This window comes from Oryx dammah, unplaced genomic scaffold, assembly GCF_014754425.2.
Source record: "Oryx dammah isolate SB20612 unplaced genomic scaffold, SCBI_Odam_1.1 HiC_scaffold_5, whole genome shotgun sequence".
Lineage (NCBI taxonomy): Eukaryota > Metazoa > Chordata > Mammalia > Artiodactyla > Bovidae > Oryx > Oryx dammah.
Genome location: NW_024070189.1, coordinates 93918453 through 93928259, shown reverse-complemented (window position 1 = coordinate 93928259; position 9807 = coordinate 93918453). Strand labels below are relative to the sequence as shown.

The 9807-nt window shown below is 45.9% G+C and overlaps 1 non-coding gene across 1 annotated transcript; it reads left to right on the top strand.

The window, feature by feature from the left end:
* The first annotated feature begins 9700 nt into the window (after positions 1–9700).
* Positions 9701–9807, top strand: LOC120864976. The gene has a single exon (XR_005721303.1). It is a non-coding gene; the product is annotated as a U6 spliceosomal RNA (small nuclear RNA).

Sequence of the window (9807 nt, the reverse complement as noted above, 5' to 3'; positions counted from 1 at the left end):
TGCAAATGCCTCAAACCAGCTTGGGTTTTTTCAGAATCGAAGACAATGGATATTGGAGCCACAGTCCTGCCCAGGAGTTAAATTCCTGGGTGTGAGGCTATGACTGGCTGAGTCCAGGTCATATACTCACATTCTTGTTCAAAGGATACTGGGAAAGTGAGTATCTGGCCTTTGGAATTTCTAAAGTTGGAGGTGGAAGGCAGACCTCCAAATACAGGAAAGGAGTTCACATGTTGAACAGGCAAAAGGAAGGGAGGGTACCGGATGGTGACTGCAGCCATGAAATTATAAGACACTCCTTGGAAAGAAAGCTATGACAAGACTAGACAGTGTATGAAAAAGCAGAGACATCACTTTGCCAACAAATGTTCATATAATCAAAGCTAGGGTTTTTCCAGTAGTCATGTGCAGATATGTGAGTTGGACCATAAAGAAGGCTGAGTGCTGAAGAACTGACGCTTTCAAATTGTGATATTGGAGTAGACTCTGGAGACCTTTGGACAGCAAGGAGATCCAAACCAGTAAATTCTAAAGGAAATCAACCCTGAATACTCATTGAAAAGATTGTGCTGAAGCTGAAGCTCCAATACTTTGGCCACTTGATGCGAAGAACCTACTCATTGGAAAAGACTCTGATGCTGGAAAAGACTGAAGGTAGGAAAAGAAGGGGACGATACAGGATGAGATGGTTGGATGGCATCACCGAGTCAATGGACATGAGTTTGAGCAAACTCCGGGAGATGGTGAAGTACAGGGAAGTCTGACGAGCTGCCGTCTATGAGATCACAGAGTCTGACATGACTGAGTGACTGAATAGCCACAATATATCAGAATAACTTTACCGTACAGCAGAAATTAACACAACATTGTAAATCAACTATACTTAGACTTAAAAAGGAGGGAATACATTGGTTCCTATAGCTGAAAATTCCTTATGGTGCCTTCAGGCATGGCTGTATCTAGGTGCTTAGCTCTAGCTATGAGGTCAAGTCTCCATGTCTTGTTTGTTCTTGCCTCTCTGGGGCCTTCCTCTCAACAAACCCTCCCCTGATGGTGTCAACCAAGATGACTTCCCCATAGCTCCATCCTCCCCAACTCAGCTGCCCCAACAGGAAGCAAATTCCTTTTACCCTGGTTTGAGTCACAAGTCCATTCTTGAGTCAATCTCTGAAGTTGGGGGTGATTTATTATTCTAACTGGTCAGGTCCAGGTCATGTAGCCAATCCCTTACTGTTGCCAGGCTATTCCTTGCCCAAAAAGGCATGGACTGAGAATTAGGGAAGAGTGGTCCCTCCCTCCCTCCCTCCTGTTACCAGAAGTAGGAGGAATGGCTGATGGGCAGACAAGATCCCCCAAAAGCCCAAAAAGGTTGGATGAGGAGATTAGAAGGAAAGGCATTTCTGGTAGAGGGAGCAGAATAAGCAAAGGCAGAGCCCTTGGCACTCATTTAGCCGTAGGCTTCCCACTTGGCACTAGGGGTAAAGAACCTGCCTGCCAGTGCAGGAGACACAAGAGACACAGGCTCAGTCCCTGTGTCAGCAAGATCCCTGGAGGAGGGCGCAGCAACCCAGTCCAGGATTCTGGCCTAGAAAATCCCACAGACAGAGAAGCGTGGTGGGCCACAGTCCACGGGGCCACAAAGAGTCGGACACGACGGAAGTGACTTAGCATGCACACGCACGTGCACACATGCACAAGATGGGACTGAGAGGACTCGAGTGCCAAGAGAGGACACCTGGCAGCCCAGATTTTCCAGTATTGCCACAGCAACAGTGATAACAATAGTAACAGTACTGGTGAGACAGGCTGGCACTTGGGACACTTTGCTACAGTTCTGCAAGGCTTCCACCTAGACACACCTCTCCTCCAGCAACAAAATACAGAGAAACCATATGGGACTAAAAATAACTGTGCAGAATTCTGCACATCTCAACTAGATAGTAGCCCCCCAGCTCACTGCAACTAGAGAAAGCCTGCAACAAAGAGCCAGCACAGCCAAAAATAAACACTCCTTGAAAAACAGGGTGTTGAGATCAAAAGCAGGGTACTGTGAATGCCCTCTGTACTTAAAACCCCAAGAGGGGTGGGCAAAACACCTAAGCCACCCTTCTGACCCAACCCCTGGACACACGTCTAGCCTCACCCCATATAAAGAACAACCAAGGGAGCCTGTTGCTTTTTCTCACTCCCCCCAGCTGCAGCAGGGGCCACAGTGAATCCTTGTCTGAGTTTCTTTTCTGGCCTCTAATCAATTTCTGGGCTTCCCTGATGGCTCAGATGGTAAAGAATCTGCCTGCAATGCAGGAAACCTGGGTTCAGTTCCTGAGTCAGAAAGAGCCCCTGGAAAAGAGAATGACAACCCATGACTAACACTTTTAATTTCTACTGATTGGAGATGGTGAAGAACCTTGGTCAGGAACAATAGCAGCTAATGCCATTTCCTCCTGTGATGCAGGTACTAATCTCAATAAGCAAGAACCATCCTCACATCCGTTTGATGCCTGAGGAGATCAATCAAGGTCACCCAGGAAGTGGCGGAAGTGAGGTTTGTGCTCAGAATGGGTGGTTCTCACCCACAACCCACAAAATCAAGGCAAGGGTAAAACACTTGGTCAGAAGGTCCCTGGGCTTCCCTGGTGGCTCAGTGGTAAAGAATCCACCTGCCAAAACAGGGACATGGGTTCAATCCCTGGTCCAGAAAGATCCCATATGCCTTGGATTAACTAACTCCATGCACCACAACTACGGAGCTAGCACTATAGAGCCTCAGAGCCACAGGAAGAGAAACCGAGGTGATGAGAAGCCCGAGCACCTCAGTGAAGAGGGGCCCCTGCTTACCCAGCCTAGAGAGAGCTCGTGCACAGCAACGAAGGCCCAGTGCCACCAAAAATAACATAAATAAATCCTGAATGAACAAATGAATAAATCTTAAAAAAAAAAAATGGTCCCTGGAAGGCAGGTGGTATTTTTACTTGGATCTGTTTATATCAGTTAGCATCAACTTCAGCTGCATACTGTAAAAGAACAACGAATTTACAGACTTCTCTGGTGGTGCTGTGGCTAAGATGCCATGCTCCCAATGCAAAGGGCAGGAGTTCGATCCCTGGTCAAGGAACTAGTTCCACTACACCAAAACTAAAAGATTCCGCGTGCCACAATGAGATCTCGAATGCCTGAGGAGCAACGAAGTCCCAACTCAGTCAATAGATAAATAAATAAACATTTTTTTTAAGTATTGAATTTTAGGATTTCCCTGGTAGTCCAGTCTTTGAGACCATGTGTTTCCAAAACAAGGGGTGTGGGTTCATCCCTGGTCAGGGAATTAAGATCCCACATACTCCACAGCCAAAACAATTTAGTTTCCAAATAAAATTTAAAAAAATAAAAAATTGAATTAAAATATGATCAAAACAAGATAAAGTAAAATAAAATTGTATTTTCACCAGGGCAGAAATTTCCACCTGCTTCATTGGTCTTGGGACTACCACTAGCAGCAAGGGATTCTGGGAAATAATTTTAACTGGGCACATTATAGCCTGAAACAGGATTGAGATTCTATAAATAAAAGAAAAGAAATGTAAAACAGTGCAGCTGCTGTGGAAAATAGCATGGAGTTTCCTCAATCAATTAAAAATAGATATGATCCAGCAACTGACTTCTAGGTATATACACACCCAAAAGAACTGAAAGTAGGGACTCAAAAGAGATTTGCACACCCATGTTCATAGTAACATGATTCACCATAGCCATAAAAGGCAACCCAAGTGTCCATCAATGGATGAATGAACAAAATGTGGTGTATGTATACCAAGCAATATCATTCAGCCTTAAAGGAAGGCAATTCAGACACATGCTACAGTATGGACGAACCCTGAGGTTACCGTGCTCACTGAAATAAACCAGTCACAAAAAGACAAATACTGGATGCCTCCACTTACATTAGGGGTGTGTGTGTGTGTGTGTGTGCGCACGCGCACGCTCAGTCACGTCCGACTCTTTGCAACCCCATGGACTGTAAAACCTGCCAGGCTCCTCGGTCCTTGGAATGTTCCAGGCAAGAATACTGGAGTGGGTTGCCATTTCCTTCTCCAGCAGATCTTCCCAACCCAAGGATCGAATCTGCCTCTCTTGCATCTCTTGCATTGGCAGTCGGATTCTTTACCACTGAGCCATCTGTAAAGTCCCTATTAGGTCCCTAAAGAGTCAATTTCATAGAGACAGGAAGCTGAATGATGGGTGCCAGGGGCTGGAGGAGGGAGGATGGGGAGTTAGTATTTAGTGGGGACAGAGTCTCAGTTTTGCAAGATGAAAGGGTCTTGGAGATGGATGGTGGTGATGGTTGGACAACAATGTGAATGTACTTAATGTCACTGAAATGCACATTTCCTTTTTTTTCCTCCCCCCACGTGTGGAATCTTAGTTTTCCAACCAGGGATCAAACCCACATCTCCTGCAGTGGAAGTGCAGAGTCTTAACCACTGGCGGCTGCTGCTGCTAAGTCACTTCAGTTATGTCCACCTCTGTGGGACCCCATAGACAGCAGCCCACCAGGCTCCCTCGTCCCTGGGATTCTCCAGGCAAGAACACTGGAGTGGGTTGCCATTTCCTTCTCCAATGTATGAAAGTGAAAAGTGAAAGTGAAGTCGCTCAGTCGTGTCTGACCCTCAGCAACCCCATGGACTGCAGCTCACCAGGGTCCTCCGTCCATGGGATTTTCCAGGCAGAGTACTGGAGTGGCTTGCTATTGCCTTCTCTGCTTAACCACTGGAGCTCCAGGAACTCTCTAAACTGCACCTTTCAGATGGTTAATATGGTACATTTTATATATTATGTGCATTTTAGCATAAGTATTAATTAAATTTTTAAGTAAAAAGGAAAGATGCAAAAGGAGAATCCTCTATTTGCAGGCAGCTCACTGTGGCCAGAGCACCTGTAGTCAGGTAAATTCTCCCCCTGACCCAAGATGAACAGTTGCCATCTATGCAACTGAGGAGGACAGAGCCCAAATTCGGGACAGGGCAGCAGGGTGGCTGTGCGTCCTAAGATGCTGAATTGGAAGAGCAGGCATTTGTAGGGATTTCTGATGGGTTTTTTTCTTCCTGAATTCTCATAGATTCCTGGCAGTGGGGAGAAAGTGGCCTGAAAGATCTGAGAGGCTGTGCTGCCCTTGACATTGACTCTGGGGCCGTGGCTGACGTCAGAGGCTAAGGGTGCCAAGGTTACCCATGTGGCTTGCAGCAGCTTTTGGCAAGTTTCTTCCCTCTTTCTTTCTTTTTTCTTTCTCTTCCTTCCATCCCCCCTTTCTTTCCTTCTTTCTTTATCTCTTTTTTATTTCTTTTCTTCTTTCTTTTCTTTTTTCCCCTTCCTCCCTTTTTTCCCTCCCTCCTTCCGTTCTTCCTATTTTTTTTCTTTCTTTTTAAATGTTTAAGCATGGCAAAAGACACATAACAGGGACTTCCTTGGTGGTCCAGTGGTTAACGTGGGTTCAGGGAATGTGGGTTTGATCTGTGGTTGGGGAGTTAAGATTCCACCTGCTCTGCAGTGCTGCCAAAAGATTAAAAAAAAAAAAGACACATAAGATTTCCCATCTTCATCATTGTAAGTGCACCATTCAGGGGCACCACATACATGCACATTTTCAACCAGCGCCACCATGCATCTCCAAAGTATTTCCATCTTCCCTGACTTCAGTTGTCTCCCTACTAAAAAATAACTCCCCACACCCCCCTCCTTCAGCCCCTAGAAACCATCATCTTACTTTCTCCTCTATAGAAATTCGACTCCTTCTAGAGACCTCCTGAGGGCTTCCCTGGTGGCTCAGCTGGTAAAGAATCTGCCTGCGATGCAGGAGACCTGGGTTCAATCCCTGGGTTGGGAAGATCCCCTGGAGAAGGGAAAGGCTACCCACTCCAGTATTCTGGCCTGGAGAATTCCATGGACAGTATAGTTCTTGGGGTCACAAAGAGTTAGACACAACTGAATGACTTTCACTTTCACAGAGACCTCCTGAAGGTGGAATCGTACAGCATTTGTCTTCTCGTGACTGGTTTATTTCACTTTTTTCTTAATCACACAAGTAATAAGTAATACAGGCATGCCTCATTTTATTATGCTTCACTTATTTGTTAATATTTATTTAGTTATTTGACTGCCCCAGGTCTTAGTTGCAGAACGTGGAATCTAGTTCCCTGACGAGGGATGGAACCCAGATCCCCTGCATTGGGAGCATGGAGTCTTAGCCACTGGACCAGGGACATCCACTGTGCTTCAACTTATCGTGCTTTGCAGACACTACAAATTTTTTACAAACTGAAGTTTTGTGGCAAGTCTATAATCACTATTTTCCAACAGCCCTTCCCCATAACTGCCTGGCCTGCCAGCCTCCCCCGCTCTCCCCACCCCCACCAGAATGGTGTATCTGGCACCAGTGATAAACCTGCACTGACGTATCTTCATCACCCAGAGTCCATAGTTGCTATTAGGGATCACTGTGTTGCACAGTCTACGGGTTTGGATAAGACATCCTGGAATGTGAAGTCAAGTGGGCCTTAGAAAGCATCACTATGAACAAAGCTAGTGGAGGTGATGGAATTCCAGTGGAGCTATTTCAAATCCTGAATGATGATGCTGTGAAAGTGCTGCACTCAATATGCCAGCATATTTGGAAAACTCAGCAGTGGGCACAAGACTGGAAAAGGTCAATTTTCATTCCAATCCCAAAGAAAGGCAATGCCAAAGAATGCTCAAACTACCGCACAATTGCACTCATCTCACACGCTAGTAAACTAATGCTCAAAATTCTCCAAGCCAGGCTTCAGCAATACGTGAACCGCGAACTTCCTGATGTTCAAGCTGGTTTTAGAAAAGGCAGAGGAACCAGAGATCAAATTGCCAACATCCGCTGGATCATGGAAAAAGCAAGAGAGTTCCAGAAAAACTATTTCTGCTTTGTTGACTATGCCAAAGCCTTTGACTGTGTGGATCACAATAAACTGTGGAAAATTCTGAAAGAGATGGGAATACCAGACCACCTGACCTGCCTCTTGAGAAACCTATATGCAGGTCAGGAAGCAACAGTTAGAACTGGACATGGAACAACAGATTGGTTCCAAATAGGAAAAGGAGTATGTCAAGGCTGTATATTGTCACCCTGCTTATTTAACTTTTATGCAGAGTACATCATGAGAAACGCTGGGCTGGCAGAAGCACAAGCTGGAATCAAGATTGCCGGGAGAAATATCAATAACCTCAGATATGCAGATGACACCACCCTTATGGCAGAAAGTGAAGAAGAACTAAAAAGCCTCTTGATGAAAGTGAAAGAGGAGAGTGAAAAAGTTGGCTTAAAGCTCAACGTTCAGAAAACTAAGATCATGGCATCTGGTCCCATCACCTCATGGGAAATAGATGGGGAAACGGTGGAAACAGTGGCAGACTGAACTGAACTAATACGCACATCCTGCCCTGTTCTCTCTCCTGCAGTCCTTGACGATGAGGTGGTGTCATGGTTAATTCCGAACCTTGTCAACTACGGATCTGGGGCTTTTGCTATGTTCTCAATATGAGTTTGCTTTCAAGTCTGCGGTTCTTCTTGAAAGAAAGGAGTGGCGGTCCAGGACAAATTTGAGTTATGAATGATCAAAATCCGATCAAACCAGTCAATCCTAAAGGAAATCAACCCTGAATATTCATAAGGACTGATGCTGAAACTAAAGCTCCAATACTCTGGTCACCTGATTTGAAGAGCTGACTTATTGGAAGGACCCTGATGCTGGGAAAGATTGAATGCAGGAGGAGAAGGGGACGACAGAGGACAAGATGATTGGATGGCATCACCGACTCAGTGGATGTGAGTTTGAGCAAGCTCGGGAGATGGTGAAGGACAGGGAAGCCTGGTGTGCTGCAGTCCATGGGATGGCAGAGAGTCAGACAATGACTGAGCAACTGAACAAGAACAATAGCGGAATTCAGAAGCAGGGCATCTATAATGCTGTTGGCAGGCACATCAAAAATAATATCACTTATTTTCACTTATCTATTTAGCCCTTACTACATGTATGGATGTGAGAGTTGGACTATAAAGGAAGCTGAGCGCCAAAGAATTGATGCTTTCAAACTGTGGTGTTGGAGAAGACTCTTGAGAGTCCCTTCGACAGCAAGGAGATCCAACCCATCCATCCTAAAGGAGATCAGTCCTGGGTGTTCATTGGAGGGACTGATGTTGAAGCTGAAACTCCAATACTTTGGCCACCTCATGCAAAGAGCTGACTCATTGGAAAAGACCCTGATGCTGGGAAAGATTGAGGGCAGGAGGAAAAGGGGACGACAGAGGATAAGATGGTTGGATGGCATCACCGACTCAATGGACATGGGTTTGGGTAGACTCTGGGAGTTGGTGATGGACAAGGAGGCCTGGTGTGCTGCAGGTCATGGGGTTGCAAAGAGTCAGACACGACTGAGCGACTGAACTGACTGCTAGGCACTAGAGATACTAACTATATAATATTGTCTCTGCCCTCACATGGCTTATAGGCATCTTATGGAGATAAACTGATGGCTACAACATCAAGTCTGGTCTCTAAACGCACCCATTGGGAGGCACCAAGGCACCTGTGGTTACTCGCCCTCTCTGACTGCTGAGTTCTGTTTCAAAGGCAGCTGTGAAGACTCACCTTAGCCAAAAGACCAGGGTCTTTTGGGTGGAGACCAATTTTGGTCTGAGCCTCCTGGTGACTTAGAGAGGTGGAAACCTGGACAAAGGGCATCAGAACGAGGAAAACACATGCCTTGGGTTTAAATGATTTTGCAAGCCTAGGGACTTTTAGATGAAGTGGATTCCATGGAAGGTTTGTTTTTAAGTGCCTGTGAGGAAGAAAGTTTCCCCTAAAGAGAAGAGTGATGAAAAAAAGAAGACGTCATTGCAAAGACAGGCAAAACCAAAACAAGGAACCAACACACTATGGTCATTATGTGCCAAACAAGCATGGCTCCAGTATGTGTCCAACTCTGCAACCCCATGGACTGTGGCCTGCCAGGCTCCTCTGTCCACAGGGTTCTCCAGGCAAGAAAACTGGAGTGGGTTGCCATGCCCTTCTTCAAGGGATCTTCCTGATCCTGGGATTAAACCTGTGTCTCTTATGTCTCCTGCATTGGCAAGTGGGTTCATTGCCACTAAAGCTACCTGGGAAGCCCCCAATTGCATAAATATATACATATATATATGAGATGGTTGGATGGCAATACTGACTCAATAGGCTCGAGTGTGAGGAAACTCCGGGAGTTGCCGATGGACAGGGAGGCCTGGTGTGCTGCAATCCATGGAGTCACAAAGAGTTTTACACGACTGAGCGACGGAACTGAACTGAACTGAACTGAAATATATATGTGACACATATATATAATCATTTATATATACAATCATTATATATATAATCCTTTAGAACTTCCCTTCTGGCACAGTGGATGGGAATCTACCTGCCAAGGCTGGGGACACGGGTTTGATCCCTGGTCTCAGAATATTCCGCATGCCATGGAGCAACTTCTGTGCCACACCATGGAACCCATGTGCCACAACTACTGCAGCCCACGCTATCGTGCCCAGGAGCTGCCACTACGGGGCCCACATTCCGCAACTCCTGAAGCTGACTTGCCTAGAGCCTGTGCTCTGCAACAAGAAAAGCCACCGAATAACTCTGAGCATGGGCTCGCTTCAGCAGCACATATACTAAAACTGGACCGATACAGAGAAGATTAGCATGGCCCCTGCGCAAGGATGACAGGCAAATTTGTGAAGCATTCCATATTTTT